This window comes from Ixodes scapularis, unplaced genomic scaffold (genome assembly GCF_016920785.2).
Source record: "Ixodes scapularis isolate PalLabHiFi unplaced genomic scaffold, ASM1692078v2 ptg000854l_1__unscaffolded, whole genome shotgun sequence".
In the NCBI taxonomy this organism is placed as follows: domain Eukaryota; kingdom Metazoa; phylum Arthropoda; class Arachnida; order Ixodida; family Ixodidae; genus Ixodes; species Ixodes scapularis.
This window is the reverse complement of record NW_024610056.1, coordinates 1,102,501-1,108,903: the sequence shown is the minus strand read 5'-3', so window position 1 is coordinate 1,108,903 and position 6,403 is coordinate 1,102,501. Positions and strand designations below refer to the sequence as shown.

Below are 6,403 nucleotides of genomic sequence, written 5' to 3'. Positions count from 1 at the left end.
GGTCACGGTGAACGAATAAAATCGCGCCGAACGTCTCTCGTCAGGGGCCGTGCTCTCTCCAATAATTCGCTTTCACCGCGGCAATAGGCGAGATCGTGGTCACGGTGAACGAATAAAACCGCGCCGAACGTCTCTCGTCAGGGGCCGTGCTCTCTCCAATAATTCGCTTTCACCGCGGCAATAGGCGAGATCGTGGTCACGGTGAACGAATAAAACCGCGCCGAACGTCTCTCGTCAGGGGCCGTGCTCTCTCCAATAATTTGCTTTCACCGCGGCAATAGGCGAGATCGTGGTCACGGTGAACGAATAAAACCGCGCCGAACGTCTCTCGTCAGGGGCCGTGCTCTCTCCAATAATTTGCTTTCACCGCGGCAATAGGCGAGATCGTGGTCACGGTGAACGAATAAAACCGCGCCGAACGTCTCTCGTCAGGGGCCGTGCTCTCTCCAATAATTTGCTTTCACCGCGGCAATAGGCGAAATCGTGGTCACGGTGAACGAATAAAACCGCGCCGAACGTCTCTCGTCAGGGGCCGTGCTCTCTCCAATAATTTGCTTTCACCGCGGCAATAGGCGAGATCGTGGTCACGGTGAACGAATAAAACCGGGACAATCCGCGGGTTACAAAAGGCGCATCGCCCCCTTTTTCGTCTCTTCTCTAGGATCGCCCTTTTGTTTTGATTAACGAAGAGGCGTTTGAGAAGAAGCTTTTTTTGCGCTTTCGAGATGGCATGGGATGTGCCGGGCGCGAAAAAAAACAACAACTTGTGTTTTGTCGTACTGATTGAAAAATCCAAAAACATTGACACGACTCTAAGCGGTGGATCACTCGGTTCTCGGGTCGATGAAGAACGCAGCCAGCTGCGAGACTTGGTGTGAATTGCAGGACACACTGAGCACTTACTCTTTGAACGCACATTGCGGCCTCGGGCCTTCCCGTGGCTTCGTCTGTGTGAGGGTCGGATCATATATCAATAGAGGAGAATTTGTTTTCTACCTCGTTTTGACTGTGTCGGATCGTGGGCAGCACGCAGTTTTATGCTTTCTTGCGTTGCGTTTTCTTTGAGCAAATGCACGAGTGGTGCGATTGCACGCGTGCGCTTAACCAGTCCTCCTCCTCCTACTAGTTTTTATCGAACACTGCATGGGAAAACGAAACTCGATGGATACCGTTTGTGGAAAATCCCGTACCAAAAAATCTTTCGCACGTTGAACGGCGCTGTGACGTCGGTGCGTTAGAAACGGAGATTTGAAACGGTTTCTTTTCGATCGATTCTGTTTTCTTTGGCGTGGATGTTGTTCGAGTGGAAAAACCGTGGGACGGAGTGGGCGTTGGCGCGTTGAAACGCGGCGTCGGCAAATGTAAATCTCGTGGCGTTGATTTGCACAAAAAAAAGAAAAACGCTTCTGGGAGGAAAGTTTTTTGCGTCGTAGCCTTCCGTCAGTCTAAGACCTTCGCGTCCCCGATGAATACTGGAGCCATCCAGTAGGGGAATGCCGTTGGATTGCGCGCTTTCTTTTTTGTCGAATCGAAAGCGATGCAAAGCGTGTGTACAACAACTGTTAGTTCGCCATCCTTTTGTGTTTTTGACATGTGGTAAGGAGGCGAAGTTTTTGTTGGAAAGCGCACAAAATAAATTGTCGACCTCACATCAGGCGAGACAACCCGCTGAATTTAAGCATATCACTAAGCGGAGGAAAAGAAACCAACAGGGATTCCCTTAGTAGCGGCGAGCGAAACGGGACCTAGCCCAGCACCGAATCCCTCGTCCTTGCCGGCGATCGGGAAATGTGGTGTATGGGAGGTAACGTTCCCGAGAGTTTTGCGGTGGTGCAAGTCCCCCTGACAGGGGCTTGACCCAGAGTGGGTGCCAGGCCCGTCTCCGCCACTGCTCTCTCGGGATGGAACCTCCCGTGAGTCGGGTTGCTTGAGAGTGCAGCCCTAATTGGGTGGTAAACTCCATCTAAGGCTAAATACGTCCGAGAGACCGATAGTTCACAAGTACCGTGAGGGAAAGTTGAAAGGAACTTTGAAGAGAGAGTTCAAGAGTACGTGAAACCGCTTAGAGTAAAACGGGTGGGCCCTCGAAGCTCGAGGGCGGTGGGATTCAGTTTCGCTGTGACGTGGAGCGGTGTCAGCGTCTTGGTTTACGGGCTCTCCTTGTGGGGGGGCCCGTTCCGGCTGCCCGCGCGGTGCCGCGCACTCCGGAACGCATTTTCCACCGTCGGTAGGACGCCGCGACGGGCACGGGTAACCCTTTCAAGAACGACTTTGAGTCCGGCCGCTGGAGGTGACCGGCGACGGCCCTTGTTTGGCTGTCATGGGAGTTATGCCTGGCCGGTAATCGAGTACGTCACCCTGCCCAGGCCTCATGGGCTACTCCCTTCGGGGAGGCCCGAAACGATGCCCTCCGGAATGCGGAGCGGGAAACCCGGCTGGGTCAACGGGTCGCCTGCCTTACGCCAGGTATTCGCCTGACGTTCGGTGTTTGGGGCTCGGAACCGGCGAGGCGGGTTCTTTCCGCGGAGGGTCGTCATGGTTGGCGGCGAGTAGGTCGGTAACCCACCCGACCCGTCTTGAAACACGGACCAAGGAGTCTAACATGTGCGCGAGTCAATGGGTCCCTCAAAACCCAGAGGCGCAATGAAACGTGAAGGCGCGGCCTCGTGCCGTGCCGAGTTGCGATCCCGGGCCGCCCAGGGGTCCTATGCAGGGAGCAGCAATGGCCCGCCCCACACGCTCACGTCGTGGGGGCGGCGCTAGAGGGCACACGTTGGCACCCGAAAGATGGTGAACTATGCCCGGGCAGGACGAGGCCAGAGGAAACTCTGGTGGAGGTCCGAAGCGCTTCTGACGTGCAAATCGATCGTCCGACCCAGGTATAGGGGCGAAAGACTAATCGAACCATCTAGTAGCTGGTTCCCTCCGAAGTTTCCCTCAGGATAGCTGGCGCTTGTTGCCGAGACCAGTCACACCTGGTAAAGCGAATGATTAGAGGCATTGGGGTCGAAACGACCTCAACCTATTCTCAAACTTTCAATGGGTGTGTCGGAGGCCTTCTGGTCTGAGGCATCCGGAAGCGATGAGAGTGCCAAGTGGGACACTTTTGGTAAGCAGAACTGGCGCTGTGGGATGAACCAAACGCCGGGGTAAGGCGCCCGATGCGGGACGCTCATGAGATCCCATGAAGGGTGTTGGTTGCTTAAGACAGCAGGACGGTGGCCATGGAAGTCGGAACCCGCTAAGGAGTGTGTAACAACTCACCTGCCGAAGCAACTAGCCCCGAAAATGGATGGCGCTCTAGTGTCGAGCCTATCCCCGGCCGCTGCCGGCAGATGCACGCAAACAAGGGGGTGCTAAGCTGCAGCGAGTAGGAGGGCCGCTGCGGTGAGCGTTGAAGGTGTCGGGCGTAAGCCCGCCTGGAGCCGCCGCTGGTGCAGATCTTGGTGGTAGTAGCAAATACTCAAGTGAGAACCTTGAGGACTGAAGTGGAGAAGGGTTCCATGTGAACAGCAGTTGAACATGGGTCAGTCGGTCCTAAGGGAAAGGAGAAGTTCTTTCCGAAGCGGGAGCACTTTTTTGCAGTGGAGAGAGCCCCGCAGTGACCGAAAGGGAATCGGGTTAATAATCCCGAACCCGGACACGGAGATTGGTCCTTCGGGGCCCAGTGCGGTAACGCAAACCAGCTCGGAGACGCCGATGCGAGCCCCGGGAAGAGTTTTCTTTTCTCTGTAAGGAGATCGAGTCCCTGGAATGGGTTCGCCCCGAGATAGGGATGGTGGCTCCGTAGAGCAGTGCGGTTCTTGCGCTGTCCGGTGCGCTCGCGTCGGCCCTTGAAAATCCGAGTGAGGGAGTGTGATTTTCGTGCCGGACCGTACCCACATCCGCAGCAGGTCTCCAAGGTGAACAGCCTCTAGTCGATGGACCAATGTAGGTAAGGGAAGTCGGCAAAACGGATCCGTAACCTTGGGATAAGGATTGGCTCTGAGGACTGAGCCGGTCGGGCTGGGGACCTGAAGCAGGAACGGCACTGCACCGGGACTGGGCGGGGCTCGCCGTTGACGCGGCGCGGCCAAGCCCGGACCAGCGTCGGGACCTTCCTGTGGAAAGCCTCAGCTGCGCGGCGTCCGAGGGCTTCGTGCCCAAAGTGCTATACTTCGGCCGGCAAAAAACAGTCAACTCAGAACTGGCACGAACCGGGGGAATCCGACTGTCTAATTAAAACAAAGCATTGCGATGGCCGCTGGTCGGTGTTGACGCAATGTGATTTCTGCCCAGTGCTCTGAATGTCAACGTGAAGAGATTCATCAAAGCGAGGGTAAACGGCGGGAGTAACTATGACGGTGGATGGCTGTGCCGAGAATATATGGCTGCTGTCCACCGCGCTCAACGAGGCAAGAACCAGACGGCGCCCGCTACACATGGCGAGCGTCGACCTTACCAAGGCATTCGACCGAGTCACCACGGATGCCATCCTGAGGGGCGCAAGGCGCGCCGGGCTGTCCGGGGAGTTCATCGGATACCTGAAGGAGCTCTACACAACATCCAGGACCCTCCTGCAGTTCCAGGGAGAGAGCCTGCTTGTCGAACCCACGACCGGCGTGCGACAGGGCGACGCACTGTCGCCCATCCTCTTCAACCTGGTCCTGGACGAGTACCTCTCCTCCCTGGACCCGGACATCTCCTTCGTCTCGGGCGACTTGCGCCTCGATGCGATGGCATTCGCTGACGACTTGATCGTCTTTGCCTCAACCCCAGCCGGCCTGCAGGATCGGCTCGATGCCCTCGTCGAGTTCTTCGACCCAAGGGGGCTCAGGGTGAACGTGAAGAAGAGCTTCACGCTATCGCTGCAGCCGGGACGAGACAAGAAGGTCAAGGTGGTGTGTGACCAGATCTTCACCATCGGAGGAACCCCACTCCCAGCCTCCAAGGTCGCAACCCCTTGGCGCTACCTGGGGATGACCTTCACCCCCAGGGCTCAATCAACAAGGGCACCAGCGAGCAGCTGGACCTACTGCTCACGAGAACCAGTAAGGCCCCCCTCAAGCCACAACAGAGGCTGGTGGTCTTAAGAAACTACCTGCTCCCGAGGCTATACCATCGCCTCGTGCTTGGACCTTGGTCGGCCGCCCTCCTACTGAAGATGGACACCACCATTCGAGGAGCCATTAGACGCTGGATGGATCTGCCGCACGACACACCGCTGGGTTTCTTCCACGCCCCAGTAACGGAGGGAGGCCTAGGAATCAACTCCCTGCGAGCATCAATTCCAGCCATGGTGCTCCAACGGCTGGAGGGACTTCACTTCAGCACGCATCCCGGAGCTGAGGTCGCCATCCAGCTGCCGTTCCTGACAGGACTCCATCGGAGAGCGGAAGCGGCGGCCCAATACCAGGGACAGACACTACTGTCCAAAGCGGATGTCCACCGGATGTGGAGCGCAAGACTCCACGGGAGCTGCGACGGAAGACCCCTTCGAGAGTCCAAGAGGGTGCCGGCTGCCCATCGTTGGGCCGCGGAGGGCACCAGACTACTCTCGGGAAGGGACTTCATCTCGATCACGAAACTCAAGATAAACGCGCTACCTACACTCGAGCGCACCAGCCGGGGCCAGCACAAGGACATCCAGTGCAGAGCTGGCTGCCAGGCTGTTGAATCCCTGGGCCACGTCCTACAAGCTTGCCATCGAGGACACCGTGGCCGAATCCGGCGACATGATAACATTGCCCGCTACGTCTGCGGCCGACTGACCCAGATTGGCTGGGCGGTGAAGTGGGAGCCCCAGTACTCTGTCGCTGGAAGAACCCTCAAACCTGACATCGTTGCCCATCGTGGAGCCGAGACTGTGGTGCTCGACGCCCAGGTCGTCGGCACCAGCATGCGACTGGGCTTCCACCACGCTCAAAAGAAAGAAAAGTACTCTCTCCAAGGTCTCCTCCACCAAGTCTGCGAGGGACGGAGAGACGCAGCCCGGGTGTCAACAATCACCCTCAATTTTCGAGGTGTTTGGGCACCTCAGAGCGCCTAGGACCTGAAGTCCCTGGGCCTGACGGACAACGACCTAAAGCTTCTCACCGTCCGCTGCCTCCAGGGCGGCGCGCATTGTTTCCGGCTGCACCGCCGAATGACCACCGTGGTGAAGGCCACGGGCGATGAAGCCAACGCCCTCCCCGCCCATTCGGGCTTGCCGCCAACACAGCTTGGCGGCCGAACCCTGGGTCCCTCTGCCCACAATCAGAGTGCAAGAACTACTTAGTGTGACGGAGTCCCCAAGCCCCCACAAGTGCCTGCCAGGTGGCAGGAAAGGGCAACTACTGGTGAGCGACCCAAGCAAGGCGGAGCCAAGACCAAGCTGGAGCCAAGAGCAACTCCAGGAGGCAGGGGTGGATATCAAGAGCAACCC

General features: G+C 57.6%; 1 non-coding gene and 1 pseudogene across 1 annotated transcript; both read left to right on the top strand.

Annotated features, from left to right (window-relative positions):
- Positions 1-808: 808 nt before the first annotated feature.
- Positions 809-961, top strand: LOC120848953. Its single transcript, XR_005717809.1, has one exon. It is a non-coding gene; the product is annotated as a 5.8S ribosomal RNA (ribosomal RNA).
- A 680-nt stretch (positions 962-1,641) lies between these two features.
- The window catches only part of LOC120848974, an 8,219-nt pseudogene continuing 3,457 nt past the window's right edge, over positions 1,642-6,403 (top strand).